This window comes from Pleurodeles waltl, chromosome 3_1 (assembly GCF_031143425.1).
Source record: "Pleurodeles waltl isolate 20211129_DDA chromosome 3_1, aPleWal1.hap1.20221129, whole genome shotgun sequence".
In the NCBI taxonomy this organism is placed as follows: Eukaryota; Metazoa; Chordata; class Amphibia; order Caudata; family Salamandridae; genus Pleurodeles; species Pleurodeles waltl.
This window is the reverse complement of record NC_090440.1, coordinates 723,215,076-723,232,132: the sequence shown is the minus strand read 5'-3', so window position 1 is coordinate 723,232,132 and position 17,057 is coordinate 723,215,076.

The window sequence follows — 17,057 nt, the reverse complement described above, 5'->3', positions numbered from 1 at the left end:
AACTTTTACAATGTGTTGTCTCCGACGCAATCCTGCTGCAATGTTTGGATGGTCCCCCTCATGTTGATGGACAGCATCCTCCTCTTCAGGCATTTGTGGGTCTGGTTCATAGAGGGGAATGTTACTCCTTACACATATGTTGTGCAGGATGGCACAGCTCAAAATGATCTTGCAGACCATTTCTGGTGAATAAAAGAGGCTGCCTCCAGTGATGTCGAGGCACCTGAATCTTGACTTCAGGATGCCAAAAGTCCTCTCTACTATGGTGCTTGTCCTCCGATGTGCCTCATTATAGCCACGCTCTGATGCTGTGCTTGGGTTGGCAAATGGGGTCATGATCCATGGCTGGATCCCATACCCCTGATCAGCTGAAAGAGAAAATGAGTGAAAACATGTTGATGGAGCTTGCACCATGATTATCACTTTGCATGCCAGTTGTTACCTTGTGTTGTCTGACTCATCTGTGTTTGTGTTATTGTGTGGAATCCTAGGCTTCTAGGCTGTACCATCAGCATTGGGTTGTTTCATTCTCTAAACTGGTGTTTGGTTGATTGACTGGATATCAGCGGTATTTTTGTACACTTGCAGTACATTGTGTACTCCCAAGCATTATGTCATGTGAAAGAAGTATCCATGTATCTTCACAGGGGAGAAATGATACTTCCACACACAGAATTTATTCCACAGTGGTGGTAACACAGTTGCACTATGTGGCCTGAAGATCCCATCCAATTCAACATATGTAATAGCATGGAAAAACAACAGTGAGGACCTTGGATTTGGCTAGGTGACAATGTACAACACATCTCCATAAGTTGGCAGCACTGAAGTGTTGACAATTGACAATGCAAAAATAATCCCTGTGTGACAATTTCTATGCAAACCTATTTTTGTGCCCTCGCTGAGTTGGCTCATGTGCAAACATGTACCTACACTACTGAACCTGCTCCAGGTAAGCTAGCTTACTTGGTTGAGGGGTTGAAGGTTTAATTGTTAGAAGGTCCATATGTCTGTACATCTGTTGTGTGTATGTGTAATTGTCTCAATCTGGATGTGTAGCAGTGTGCACTTTGCAATAATGTCACATCAATATGTGTTCTTAGCACAGTCCACTTGCTTATTGGTAGCGGGCAATGAAACCCCAGGAGTGATGTGAGATGTTGGTACTGCCTCAATGATTCCATGTCACCGTCATTAGAGTCACCATCATCATTATGCTATGTGTCTCATGGTGTTTGACCTGCAGCGAAACACATTACACACCCCTTACACAGTACGTATTGGTTGGAAGGGTGTGTGATTGAGTGTTATTGATGTGATATTGTAAGATTCATCTATCAAGTTGTACTGCCAGTTAAGACCATGTCATTGTCACTGTGTGGTTTTAAATCGGTCCCTTGTGTCTCTGGAGTGGCATCTGTTGTTATTTGCATCTGTCATTTGTCCGTAGGTGTGTATCCCATTGGGTCAGTATAACAAACATGACTAGCAGTGTCACACCTCAGTGTCTTCCTGGCCACGTGTCAATGTACTGTTATATGTGTTGTATGTCTACAGTGTTGCTGTGCTATGTGTATATAACTAGGTTTCTGTACTTACCAACAAGTAAGCCATTTCCATGTCATCCATCCTGGAAGTGTTGATTGATGGCGCAGTGGCAGAAGATGAATGAATCATGTACACTCCCAGGATACTTTGCCCCAATGTTGGTGATCAATCCCCGGTGATCCACAATGGCCTGCATATTGATGGTGTGTGTGCTTCCTGTTGCGGTATAGATGCTCGGTGGCAGCAGGTGGCACAATATGTACATGTGTGCAGTCAATGGAACCAAGCACATGTGGGAAGCTGTTGATTTGGTAGAAGCCCTGTTTGGTCTCCTGCTGCTTCTGCTGTGTGATGGGGAAGCTGATGTGGCAGGGTGTGAGGGAGATGATGGCATCCAGTACCTTGGGTAGGAAGGCAGAGAATGAGGGCTGTGATATCCTGGCAACCAGGGCACTAGTGGTTTGAGAAGAGCCACTTGCCAACATGTGGAGGACAGCTAGCAAGCTTGGTCTCTGGTGGAATGATGTGGGGTGCCTGCAAGCTGGTTGCCAACTGAGGCTCAATGTTGCGCGGCAGATGCTGAATGGCTTGCCAGTATAGTCTGTACCTCTGGACGATGTCCTGTTCCCTGAGGCCCAGAAGGGTTGTACTGGTCCGGAATATCCTCTCCTGCCTTGCCTTTGGGGTCCCTGCTGGTGTCGTGGAAGCTGCTGGTGTTGGTCGTGTACTCTGCGTCTTCATGCATGCTGGATGAATAGCACCTCTATGTCTTCCTTTTTGAGCTCTGATGTTGCTTCTTTGTGTTTTCCTTAAGTATTGGTGTGTTTGCCTCATTTTAATGCCTGCCTTGACCCAGGCATTATTTTTTTACGCAAATCGGGCTTTGCGCCATTTTCCGCCTCCGCTTCTCAGCCATGCAGGATTTTTGTGCAGTTGCATAAATATGGCGTACGGGTGTTTAAGTCATTTTTTGGATGGCAACACCTACCTTGCATGTCATTAACGCAAGCCGGTTTCACGCATCAAGAAAATTACGCACACGCGGAATTTTGGCTTTCGCGGGGGTCGGGCATCAAAGTATAAATAAAGTAAATAAATAAGTAATAAGAAGACTTATCACGCTGTTCTGAAAAGGCTATTTCCAAGCATTAAGGGGCATATTTATACTCTGCTTGCGCCAAATTTGTGTTTAAAAAAATGACGCAAATCTGGCGCAAGCAGAATATAAATATGCCCCTTAATACTTGGAAACAGGCTTTTCAGAAACAGCAAGGTACGTATGAGAGTAGAATGAAAAAGGCAATAAAAACAGTTGCTTAGGCGAGCTGTAATAGCAAAAAGCTTCAAGAGCAGACACTATTGAAGGACCTATGCTGTATTTCTAGTGGAAAAGGAGAAAGCAGCAGACCAAAGACTAAGAAAAAGCCATATAATGCAAAACTGTCAACAGATACTGAAAAGAAAAAGAATGATACTGATGAGTGATTCGGGTGATGAATCTATAAATCAGCTATCGTTAAATCGTCCGCCTTCAAATAATTCTGAACAAATAGGAGCAAGGAGTGCGACGCAAAGAATAGTGACTTTTGATGTGCATTCTGCCCCAGTTGAACACACCTTTAATCTGACAATTGCAGTTTCAATGTGAATTCAGTAGGACAGACTTCAAATGTAAATCACCCAATTCTGAGCTTTACTACACATCAGTTAGTTCAGAGTTCTAATGTGAGTCAGCTAGCCCAGAATTTTAACTTGAATCAGGCCATACCAAATTTCAGGATACATCAGCCTGTGCCAAATTTCAGTCAAAATCATCCCGTGCAAAATGTAAATACAAATCAGACAGTACAAGGTTTTAATAGGCAAATGACAGAACAGAGTGTAAGAATGGCAGTTCCACAGAATCCATTGAAATGCATGAAACCATATGCATTGGCAGTTCCAGAGACAATAGGTCCAGTTGTTACTTTGGATTATTCCCAGACACACCTGGAGTATACAAACAAGTTAATTGTCTGTAATGTTCAGAATGTCCTGAATACCCCAGTTGCATAAAACAGTGCACAGGTATTTGTGAGCCCGAGTGGTTCAGAGATAGAAAGAATAAATTCTCTTCTCAGACCTTCGACCCCTACACGTATTTCAGATCCAACTTCAATGAGAAGTCAGACAAGATTTACTCCTGATGCGAGGTTTACTTAGAGATACTCACCATAATTTGTGCCCAGATCAGAACAGACACCGAGTATTGGTTGCAGTACCTTGAATAGATGGTCCCCCCTTTTCACATTCAGAAATGGAGAGCTTTAGACAAATGGGAAGGAAGATGGGCAAAAAAAAAAGCAATCAGAAAAAAATGAGAACAGATTTGCCTCTGGCAGGAGCAAATCAAGCTGAGGGTAATGTGAAGATTCTTTCCATGAGAGAAATTCCTGGCGGAGGATATGTTCATGTACCTTGGTGTAAGAGGGATATATTTTCTTTCACCAATGATTATCCAAAATTGAGAGAGAAACCAGTGGAGTGGTATGAGCAGAAAAAGATTTGTAAAACTTCTGAAATACCTGTGGGAAAGTTTGAATACATGGTTCGACACTGTGGTTCCAAATGATCTAAAGACTGAATGTAAGTTTGCTATTGATTGGCCTGATAGTGAAACTCTAAGAGATCCAGTGATAAATGCTCCATCGGAAGAGCTAATGAAAAACTATTGGAAAGTAGGAAAAATAAGGTATCCCCTAAAGACATGTTTGCTGAATAATGACAGGATGACTCAGGAATCTAAGGATTAGATACATTTGTATTATGAGAGACTGTTGCGGCTTTCAAGCATTTCAGTGGTACAGAAGCCATAGAAGCTAAATATATGGTTCATTATTTGTTCAGATGTGTGCAGTAAATGAAGCCAGATATAAGTAACATGATTGAGCAGCATTTGATTTGTTGGCAGAAATAACCAATTGATGTAATCCTGCAGTACGCAAAATACTGCAGTGATGAATTGGAATGAAAGCATAAAAAGCTGAATGAGCAAGTGATGGTCATGTAATTGAAAGGTACACAGTAAGCTAGTCAGATTCAACAGAAGTGAATACCAGTGGAATGCAGGGAACTCAGGTAATGCAAGGTAATGGTTGCCAGCAACAAGGTGGAGGACGTGATGTTCCTTTGGTTCTTTCAGGGCCTGGGCATCAACAACTCCATTAAAATCTAATCAGTGTCACCATTGTGGCTATTTTGGCCATTGGAGAAGGAAGTGTCCCCATAACGGTGCAAATAATCAGGTACAGAATGATGGATGGAGTTGTTCAAGTTCAAGGAAATAATCAGTTTCAAATGCCAAACGTTCAGAGATGCCGAATCCAGAATGCAAATGTGTCCTAGAGACAACAAAAGTTCCACAAGCCCAGATGTCACAGTAAATGACAAATGTTTCCAGAATCAGTTGACATCACTGTTTCCTTTAATTGACAATTAATTGATCTGAGTGATGATGATTGTTAGAGGACGGTTCTGAACATCAGGACTGCCCTGATTTTTCGATTTTTGACCACCTGGTTTTTGACTATTTACTGTGAGGAAGCCTCCTATGAGGTGACTACCGCACAATAAACACATGGTAAAATGGACTGCACGTGTTTACCGCTGGTGTCGCCGTGCTAAGGAAAGGCTGTGCTGGCGCAGCAAGGCAGGAGGCCCCGAGCAGGTTACATGTGATCATGTGTGCACATGGATGTGCACCCATGAGAGGGCAGTGGGAGGAGGATTCCTAGTGTGCGCAGCCCTAGAACTGCGCTTAGGTAGTCCTGTTGCAGGAGGAACTATGCAGAGTGGATGGTGACCTGGAGTAGGTTTCTCATGAGAGGGGTGTATACAAGTGAGGGAGAGTCCGTGTGCTTACTGTCTTTTCACTGTAGCGACACCCAGTTCAATGCCAATGTCAGGGTGCTTAAGATATTTGCATTGGGGGATACTCCATTGAATGTCAATGGGAAAGGAGGGCCTAGGGTGCAACTCCAGTTCTCTGGGGTCCACCGAGACCAGAGTCACACCAAAGTACACTGTAACCTGTAAGAAAAGAATAATGCAGTAGGTTACAGGAGCATAGTTGTACAACTTATGGGTCATCCAGGGATGTCATCTTTCTCTGCCTCGGCTCAGGATTAGGGCCAATTACTGCTCTGTCCAGTTGCTGGAGCAGGGCCTAGCATCAATCAGCCAGCTGTCATTCCGTGCCAGGAGCAGGCTGGAGAAGCCCTGCGAGGAATGTCAGGTAGGAGGGGCTGAGACTTTCAGAGCACATGTGGCAACTAACTCCTGGAGGATGCCATCTTGAGCTATCCCAGAAGACTGTGCAAGAAGGAGGGGATGGGAGCAGGGAAGTGATGTGGCACATCTGGATAGGCCAGAGGTGCAGACCTGCTGGACACTTCCGCCCCCACTTAAAAGGTCCTGCACAGGGGAGAGAGCTCTCTCTTGGCTGTGCTTCACTGCTGGACACTGGGACTGCAGACGGGCGTCATGGACAACTGGAAGGAAGAACCTCCTGACTGCCCTTGGGGCAGGGACTGTGCCCCTGGAAGATCCCAGGCCAGCGAGGAGAATGCCAGGGCCAGGCAAGCTGGCCCCCTTACCCCCCAGAGGACTAGTTGGGGGAAGGACTGGGCTAGCGCAAGGAGAGCGCGCTGCCTAGAAGGAAAAGAGGGAACCCAGAGGAAAGATTGGAGCAGGAGTCAGTGGGACTGGCTCCCTGATGATCTGGGACCCTTCCAGGCCAGGAGGCCTAAGGAGAGTGCTCCTGGTGGCAAGGGCTTGTCACCAGGAGCGGAACGACAAGAATGAAGAAAATCGGCCCTTGGGGGCCCGAGATATCACAGGACAAAGAATGGCGACCTTTGTGAAAGGAGCTACGAAGCGCGTGGAGCTCCGCAACTGCTTGAGACTGTGCCCCCAGGGTTGGCCAGGGCCTGGGGGGCTGCCCAGGAAGAAGAGGAGAACAGGGGAGTGTTGTCGCACTCCCCCTCTCTGAAGAAGGGACCACGGACCCCATCCCGGGGCCCCGTGAAGCCTGGTCCCATGTTAGACGATCCATGGGGGGGGGGGGGGGGCACTGTCTCGCACCCCCTGCCGCTGTGGAATGGGGTCGCCGGACCCCATCCCGGGGCCCCCGGCGGCTAAGACAAGCCGGGGAGCGCCGTCGCGCTCCCCGTGAAGAACAGATGAATGGGGGGGGGGGTGCCGTCGCGCACCCCCCAGCCGAAGAGAAGTCGGGGAGCGCCGTTGCGCTCCCCGTGAATGTGGCCATCGGGGCCCCGGACCCCATCCTGGGGCCCCGAACAGAAGAGGGCCTGGGGGAGTGCCGTCGCGCACCCCACTGAGGAGAGGGGCCCCGAGAAGAGGAAGACTCTGGGGAGCGCCGTCGAGCTCCCCGTTACCAGGAGGAGGGGCCCCAGACCCCATCCCGGGGCCCAGACGACGTGAGGAGGAAGGGGGAGTGCCGCTGCACTCCCCCATGCAGCCCGAGCGGCCGCAAGCATCCCAGAATCTGCCCGCTGGAGCGGGCAGACTCAAAGTCAGCTGGCCGGTTCCCGCGGCAGCACCCGGAGGTGCTGGCCGTGCGGAGAGCCGGCGGGGGCGGCCAGGGGTGGGCTCCCTGAGCCGCCCTCCAACGAGGGATCTGCTTTCTGGTGCAGGGGGTGTCCGGGTGGGACCGGCACCCCCAAAAACAAAGAAAAGAAAAGAAAGGCACAAAAGAAAAGGCACCGCAGCTCTCCCTTCGCAGCGGGAGAGCCGCTAATCATTTATGCAGCCGCCCCAGCATGCTTTTACGGGGCAGGGGCTGCTTATTGAGCCCCTAAAACGCCTGTGGTGGTCCCAGGGAGATGGGGGCCACCACCAACTGAGAACTAGGAGACAGGGGGAGCTGCAGGAGCAGCGCAGCCTCCCCCCAATATCTGTTGGTGTCCCCACCCTAGGTAGGGTGGGACACCTGAGAGATAACCCCTCAAGGGTTGGAAGGATTTTTTAAGCACACGCTTCAGTGAACTTTTGTTCCTGGTTGGGCTAGGGTGCCTACCATAGGTGTAGGTTGGTATGGCCCCATGTATTCAACTGTTATTTCATGGTTAAGTAGGAGTAATCCAAAAGTAATCTAAAAGTAATCCAAATGTAATCTTGATGGTTATAATGCTAGAATTTAGTCTCTTATGTTCCCTGAGTATGCTAATTTGAATAATGATACTGACAGTCATTTCTTGGCAAGATGAAAGTATTTAATCCCAACTGTAGGTGTCATCATTGCACTGTAGTGTTGAATACTGTCAAAATGAATACTGTCAAAATGTTCAAATGTCGTAAGGGGGGCACTGGGATTGTTTTGCCATGTGGATGGTTGGATTATATTCTCCCTTAAGGAGATTTGATAGATTACATACTGTTTGTCCAGAGTGATTCTATCACTTTGTATATATTTGTAGATTGTTGCATAGTATTGAGTAGTGTGTGTGAATAATAAATGTACTTTTACTTTATCAAAAGAAAAAGCACAGACTGGACAGTCATTTATTAAGAGTCATGCTTGCGTGCTTGTGAATGGGGATTACTAGCCCACACCACCTCCCTTGAGTAAGCCTTGGACTGCTCTGCAACGTTACCCTATGAGAGTCAAGCGCTACAATGGGGTGTTTGGTTCCCAGTGGCGGTCGTGTGCGGACTCGTTACTTGTGCAGGCCACACAACTAATGACCCACCTTCCAACAATGATTGTTCAGAATTTTTCAGTTAAACTACCCCAGTGAAGAAGAGGAATGCATGCTAGGTGCATCCTTAGAAGTGGATCAATGTGGTTCATACGTGGATGGTGATGTAATGGGTTACCATGTGTCATATGTATTGAACACACTTATCTGACACAGGTGCTACACATTCCACCGTTAGAACAACAGAAGTACCTAACCTGCCTCTTTCATGAAAAAACTAAAGTTGTAGCTGTTGCAAATGAACAATTGTCCAACCCAGTAACAGAATCTGTCCCTGTAAGAATAGATTAATTTGAAGATGAGCATCAATTTGTGGAATGTGACTCAAGTCCTGCAAGTTGAATGGTTTCATCAGCTGTACACCATGTGATATTGAGATTCACACAGATGAAGATCCAGCATTTAAATTTGTGAATCAAACACAGAGTGTCACATTGTTCCCAATGCTGACATGTTATGACTTACCCAAGGTTTTAAAAGATACTGGTGGTCATTACAACCCTGGCGGTCGGTGTTAAAGCGGCGGTAAAACTGCAACAGGCCAGCAGAAAAAAAAAAATGGGATCACGGCAGTAGCGGAAGCCGCCGACATAGACAGCCACTTTAACACTCCGACCGCCACGGCGGTACAAACAAACACCGCAGCGGTTACCACCAACAGATAGGCGGAGGACAATGTACCACCCACACTATTACAACCCACCAGACCGCCACCTTTTCCAGGGCGGATTCACTGCGAAGAAAAACACGGCGGAAACAGGACTTCGAAGGGAAAACGCTCACCTCTACACACCCCATGAGGAATCAGGACGCCATAAAACCCGAGCTCCAGATTCTGCCAGCCTTTATCTTCCTGCTCCTCTACCAGGAGCACGAATGCCAACGGCGAAGACCACGGTGAGTACTGCACCTTCGACACAGGGGAGGGGAGAGGGAAAAAACTGTGACACACACACACAACACCCCCACCCACTACAACACACACGCTAATACATAATAGTTACTCCTCCCCAGACCCCCCTGGAAGAATGCAAGGACAAAAGGAAATGAGTCGAATAATTGTGATAGATCCAATTACATACATCAAAAATATTTACAAATATATACATTTAAACCATATTCAATTATATACACCAAGAACACAAGTCCAAGGGATTCCACCATCATAGTCCGTGGATCACTGGGCCCAAAAGGCATGGGCGAGGCCCACACTCAATACCAGACTCCAAACAGAGAGAACACTGCAGGGGCATCAGTTAGAAATAAAACAGGCGCCTCAGGGGGAAGGGAAGGGTGGGCACCTCAGCTGGTTGAGCGCATGACACCAGATCCACGAGGTGGCTCCATGCCCACAGTTCAATCCTGGGGAGTGCAAAGCCACAGTCTCTCAAGTGGGCGGTTTGCCCACTGCTTTATCCTGGGGAGTGCACAGCCACAGTCTCTCAAGTCTCTCCAGTAGGTGGTTTGCCCACTGCTTTATCCTGGGGAGTGCAAAACGACAGTCTCTCAAGTGGATGCCTTTCTCCACTGGTTCTGGAGGGGGCTTTGTGCCCAAAGTGCTTCATCCTGCCAAGGATAGAGGTAGTGGATGTCATACTCCACTGGTTCTGGAGGGGGCTTTGTGCCCAAAGTGCTTCATCCTGCCAAGGACAGAGGTAGTGGATGTCATACTCCACTGGTTCTAGAGGAGGCTTTGTGCCCAGAGTGCTTCATCCTGCCCGTGGTGGACTCAGTAGCGTCGGAATCATTGGCGGCGGTGTCCTGGGCAGCGGTTCAGCTGGTGGTGGTGTCCTGGGCAGCGGTTCAGCTGGTGGCGGTCCTGTCTTGGGCAGCGGTTCAGCTGGTGGTGGTCTTGTCCTGGCCTGCGGTGCTGCTGGTGACTGTGTCCTGGGCAGCGGTTCAGCTGCTGGTGACTGTGTCCTGGGCAGCGGTTCAGCTGCTGGTGGTCCTGTCCTGGGCAGCGGTTCAGCTGCTGGTGGTCCTGTCCTGGGCAGCGGTTCAGCTGCTGGCGGTCCTGTCCTGGGCAGCGGTTCAGCTGCCGGCGGTCCTGTCCTGGGCAGCGGTTCAGCTGCCGGCGGTCCTGTCCTGGGCAGCGGTTCAGCTGCCGGCGGTCCTGTCCTGGGCAGCGGTTCAGCTGCCGGCGGTCCTGTCCTGGGCAGCGGTTCAGCTGCCGGCGGTCCTGTCCTGGGCAGCGGTTCAGCTGCCGGCGGTCCTGTCCTGGGCAGCGGTTCGGCTGCCGGCGGTCCTGTCCTGGGCAGCGGTTCGGCTGCCGGCGGTCCTGTCTTGGGCAGCGGTTCGGCTGCCGGCGGTCCTGTCTTGGGCAGCGGTTCGGCTGCCGGCGGTCCTGTCTTGGGCAGCGGTTCGGCTGCCGGCGGTCCTGTCTTGGGCAGCGGTTCGGCTGCCGGCGGTCCTGTCTTGGGCAGCGGTTCGGCTGCCGGCGGTCCTGTCTTGGGCAGCGGTGGGGCTGCCGGCGGTCCTGTCTTGGGCAGCGGTGGGGCTGCCGGCGGTCCTGTCTTTGGCAGCGGGGCTGCCGGCGGTCCTGTCTTTGGCAGCGGGGCTGCCGGCGGTCCTGTCTTTGGCAGCAGTTCAGCTGCCGGCGGTCCTGTCTTTGGCAGCAGTTCAGCTGCCGGCGGTCCTGTCTTTGGCAGCAGTTCAGCTGCCGGCGGTCCTGTCTTTGGCAGCAGTTCAGCTGCCGGCGGTCCTGTCTTTGGCAGCGGGGCTGCCGGCGGTCCTGTCTTTGGCAGCGGGGCTGCCGGCGGTCCTGTCTTTGGCAGCGGGGCTGCCGGCGGTCCTGTCTTTGGCAGCGGGGCTGCCGGCGGTCCTGTCCGCCGTGCTGATCTTCCCAGACTTGCCGGTTTTACTGTGCCCCTTCCCCACCTTGGATGGTGTTGCAGCTGTCTCCACACTCCCAACTGTACCACTGGGAGCAGCTTTGTGGCTGATTTCTTTCCCCTCTCCCACCGGGCACTGTCCAATGTTTTATGCTTGAGAGGTGGGGGACTGTCCGTGCTGTGGCTCCTTGCCACACTGGCTGCCCTGCTGCTTGGTGCACTCCATAATCCAGTAACTACTGGCACCACTGGTCCCGCTGATGTTGTGGCTGAGGTGCTAGGTTGGGACCTGGAGAGTCGGGCCCTAGGAGACTGAAGGGGTGGGGGAGGTGAGGGAAGGAGGTCAAGGTTGGAAAGGAAAAGTTTCTTAGGAACACTGGGATGGGTAGCTGGAGGGGGTTTAGGAGTGGAGGAAGAGGTTGTGGTTGTAGGAGGTGTACGTTTGCTGACTGTGGGTGAAGGTGCATGGGCTGGAGGCTGTCGTGAGGTGGATGGCTGTTGGGTGGCTGTGTGGCTGTGTTTGTGTACCTTGGGAGGTGGCCTCACAGACACTGGGAGAGGACACAGGGGATGTGTGAATGATAGTGGGGGTGGTGACTGCACGTGAGCGGGTGTGGTGGTGGGTGTGCTGGTGATGGACGTAGTGGCTGAGGATGTAGTGCATGCAGGTGTGAGTGGAGACGAGACTGGGAGGGAGGAGGGAGACGAGGAGGAGGGGGACAAAGTGGAGGCTGTGGATGTTGTTGTGTCTGCATGTGTGTGATGCTTGCGTGAGTGCCTGTGTGTCAAAGCCCAGCTCACCTGAGTTCTTGTTCAGTTCTGATGAGGGTTGAAGACAATCCGACCCCACCCTGAAACTGCTTGTTCCAGCACACTAGTTTTTAAAACAGTGCACTAAGAACAGAAGCTCAAGGGAAGGGGGGAAGTGGATAAAATAAAAAAGAGAGACAACACCGTTCTTGCGTTTCCACTGTTGAAGTGCTGCACAAATCTGCGGCCCTTTCTGACTTCTGTAGAAACTGGTGCCTAATGAAACATAAACAAAGAACAGATAAGTGCAACCTATTCCTAAATGGGTTCCTGACTATCCCTTTATTTATTAGAAATTCTCTTCTAAAAGTACCTCTTGGAGCCTGGTCTCTAGTTTCCAGGTTTGGAATGTGTTACTGCTCTGGGATGTGTTTTCTATTACTGTAAAGCTTCTAAAACATTAAACAAATACCGTTATCAGAATTACCAATATCAAACATTCATCATAATATAACTAAAGCCTAAATTCCCAATAGCAGACTCACTTTTCCCATATTTCCAGAATCTTTTATAAAACAAATACTGTACTTTTACATCAAAATACAGCATGTAATTTGTGCAAGTCCTTGACTTACTGTTTGCCTTGCTGTTAATGGTTTCCACTGTTCGATTCTTAAAAGTTCCATGAGAAAAAACAATGTTTGCTTCACAAAGTTCTGCAAAATATTCTTGTAACAAAGAGTTTGAATCACAATGTTCGTGGAAGGTATTTCGTTTCAAATTGTCTATACACGAATCCAGAAATTGTTGTCAAAGTTCTTTCAGGTAATAAAAGGTTTTGCACTTAATTGTTGCTGGCAAGAGATACCGATCAGTCTAACCTTGTCTTCTTTCTCTTTTGCAGGTTACTCATAGGAGAGAGGCTGAAGCAAGGAGGAACCGGAAACCGGAAGAAGGAAGAGCCAGAAGCTGCGCCCATTGAAGTCAATGAAAGTCTGTAAAGAGCAGGAGTGCCAGCGCCGAGGGATCTGTTCTCAGGTAAGCGGGAGGTAGACTAGCACAAGCACTGGGTGAGGCTCGGGGATGCCTTTTATAGACAGGGCTGGGTGTGGTTTGAAGGGCTGGGTGTGGTCCTCACATGTTGCACATGTTCTTGGAAGGTGTGCAGAGCTGGGTGTGGTTTGAAGAGCTGGGTGTGGTCCTCACATGCTGCACATGTTCTTGAAAGGTGTGCAGAGTTTCAGTTATTATACAAATGAGTTGGATTAACACATGGCCTAGGGAGGAGTATTTTAAAGAAGCCTTGGTAAAAGCAAGGCCCAATGTGTAAACAAAACAGCACATTAAACAACATACACAGAAGCCTGGGGGGGGGGGGGGGGGGAAGGTGAGATAACAAGAAAGGCTTTCAATAGTAAGTTTAAAAGGGAGCTATTACAGAACCCACTAGTGCAGTGAGAGGGGACATGCTCTTTGCGGTGTACAAACCCTAACAGTTGCCCCCCTCAAAGGCCCTCCTACAGGACGGGGTTTTCCTGGATTTTTTAAATAAAACCGTCTAATCAGCTGTGGGGCATGTACATATGATGCTGGTTCCCATGAATTCTCAGATTCATCATATCCTTTCCATTCTACTAAATAAAACAGACGTCCACTAATTCTTTTTGAGTCTTTTATGCTTTTCACTTCATATTCCAGATTTCCCTTAATTGGAATGGGTGGAGGTGGTGGTTCAGGTCGGGTTTTTGAGTTGTACGGCTTAAGCAAGGACACATGGAATGTAGTATGTACTGGATATTCTTTTGGTAAATCTAATTTTACTGTTACCGGGTTTACTATGGCAGTTATACTAAAGGGTCCAATGAAACGTGGTTGCAGCTTTCGGGATCCCTCTATGTTTAGGTTCTTTGTGGAGAGCCATACCTTGTCACCAATTTTATACATTGGGGCCTCAGACCTGTGTTTGTCTGCTTGTCTTTTCAGGCTTTCCTTGTACTTTAATAAATGTTTCCTGGCTTTGTCTTGTATGTCACCTAACCTCGTTAGTCTATCCGTTACTGTAGGCAACAGAGAATCTTCTAACAAAATGGGTATAGCTCTTGGATGATACCCCTGCAAGAAATAGAATGGTGAGCAAAGTAGAGTTGAATGCTCAGTATTATTATAAACAAACTCTGCTACAGGGAGAGCTTCCAACCATTCACTAGAATAATCAGCCAATAAACAACGTAGCGTTTGAAGTAAGGTTTGGTTCAGTCGTTCAGTCTGTCCATCTGTCTCTGGGTGGAAAGCAGTGGATAAGGCCACATCTATTTTCAGTTTTTCACATAATTTTTTCCAAAATCTGGAGTTGAGCTGGCTCCCTCGGTCCGACACCACTTTGCTTGGCAAACCATGTAAACACACAATTTCCCTTATAAAAATATCGGCAAATTCTGCCGCCGTGGGTAATTTCCGTAATGGTACAAAATGTGCCATTTTAGATTAAAAATCCACTATAACCAACACTGTTGTGAAGGATTTTACAGGTGGTAAACCTACAATAAAGTCTACGCTCACAGTGTGCCAAGGTTGTTTGGGTGTTGGCATTGGTATTAACAAGCCGTCAGGAGCCTTATGAGAAGATTTATGTCTTGCACAAATTGGACAGGTAGTGACAAATTGCTTAATGTCCTTTCTTATAGTGTCCCACCAAAAGTGTTTTTGCACATTTTCCAGGGTTTTTACCCAACCAGGATTACCTGCCAACGGTGAGGCGTGATGCCAAATTATCACATGTGTTTGTAATTCAGAGGTGGGCACTAACAGCATGTTGTCGTGATACAATAAACCTCGTTGTATTGTGTTATGGGAATCCTTTAACCAATCCTGAGGTGCTATTTGCATGTGTGCATTATATAGATCTGTGATGAAATCCTTCTGTTGTACTGGTGCCAACAACTTTTGGGGAGGAATAATGGGTTCTCCTATTTTATCTTGTTTCATGTCTGAGGTATGTCCGTATCTAGATAACACATCAGATTGAATTTGTTGTGCACCTGGTCTATAGGTTATAACAAAGTCAAATGTGCTAAAAAGATTTAACCAGCGCATCCGACGTGGTGTTAGTGCTTTAAGTGATCCAAAAAACTGTAGGTTCTTATGGTCAGAAAAGATTGTAACTGGGTACTTGGCTCCCATTAAATGGTGCCTCCATTCTGAAAAGGCTACTTTGATAGCTAATAGTTCCCTTTCAGCCACAGTGTAATTTTGTTCAGCTGGCAATAACTTTTTAGAATAGAAGGCTATAGGATGTAACTGGCCATCTACTGCATCTCGTTGAGAGAGAACTCCTCCTAAAGCTACTTGTGAAGCATCCGCTTCAACAAAAAAGGGCAAGTCAGGATCAGGATGTTGCAGAATTGGGGCTGAAGTGAACTTTTGTTTTAGGAGTTGAAAGGCGTGTGCCGCCTCATCAGTCCAAAGAAGTCGTTGCCCTTTCCGCAACAAGGTAGTTATTGGGGCCGCAATGTCTGCAAAATGTGCAATAAACCTCCTATAAAAATTGGCGAAACCCAGAAATTTCTGAATATCTTTTACAGAGGATGGTTCTGGCCAATCAGCAATAGCACTGATTTTCTGTACATCCATAGTTATTCCTTGAGGTGACAGGCAGTATCCTAAAAAGTCCACCTTGTTGACATTAAAAGTACTCGTTTCTAACTTAGCAAAAAGATGATTTTCTTTTAACTTTGATAATACTGCACGAACATGTTGGGTATGTTCTTCTGAGTTCTTAGAGTAAATGAGGATATCGTCTATGTATACTAGGACACAAACGTCCAGGAATTCGTGTAGGACCTCATTTATAAAGAACTGAAAGGCCGCAGGGGCATTACATTACCCAAAGGGCATTACTGTGTACTCAAATAAACCAAACTTTGTCTTGAAAGCTGTCTTCCACTCATCCCCCTCTTTTACTCGGACCAGGTGGTAAGCTCCCCGCAGATCTAGTTTAGTGTATACAGTAGAATGTCTTAATTGATCCAACAACACAGGTATTAGAGGAAGAGGATATTTATTCTTTATTGTAGCCTTATTTAGTCCTCTATAATCGATACACGCGCGCAGGGATTTATCCGGCTTCGGGATAAAAAAGAGTGGAGATGACACCGGAGATGTGGAATGACGGATGAACCCAGACTGTAGTAGGTCATCTAGGTAGGTTCTTAAGTATTTGGTTTCTTCGTCAGTCAAAGCATATACTCTGTTATTAGGTAAAGGGGCCCCTGGGATAAGATCTATACGGCAGTCATAAGACCGATGTGGGGGCAGCACACTAGCCTTTACTGGATCAAAGACATCTTTAAAGTGAGAATATTCAGGAGGGAGACTTGGTTCATCTTGTGTAACACTAGCACAGTGTAATACTGTGCTCTGTTCTGTACCTGCTTCTTGATAGCAATTGGTTCTACAGAAAGAGGAATCCAAAGTAACAGTTCTATTCACCCAATCAATTTTTGGGTTATGAGTTGTTAACCAGGGTACCCCGAGAATCAAAACTAAATTAGGAGTATCTATCAGATCAAAGCTAATCACCTCTGTGTGCCCGTTCTGACAGACCATAACAAGTGGACTTGTTTGTTTTGTGATTAATCCAGAGGTCAATTCTGACCCATCCACTGCACATACTGCTTCTGGACAAGGCTTTAGGCACATAGGAAGTCCTAAGATTTCAGCTAACTTATTATCCACAAAATTTCCTGTCGCGCCTGAGTCCAGTAGGACAGGGAGAGAATGCCTCACTTGGGTAGTAACAATTAAAACGACCTGAATTATGAAATGTCTAGGTATGTGCGGTACCCTGAAGGCTGCAGCATTAGAGGTTTGATTAAGATGTTTTCTCGAACAAGTAACCTCTCCCCTTGTCGAGCTTAATCGTTTCCCGATTCAGTTGAGGAGGTGGAGGAAACAGCACCCTTTCGTGGAGTTTTAGGCTTTACTGGACATTCTCTGGCAAAGTGACCTGCCCTGCCACAATATAAACATAATTGAAATATTCTCCTTCTTTCTTTTTCCTCTGATGTGAGTGGACCTCTGAGTGTCCCTATTTGCATAGGCTCTGGTTCAGGGAGTTTATTATCTGTGTCTTTCTTCTTGTGTCTAATAAAAGTTAACCGTGATTCCAGTT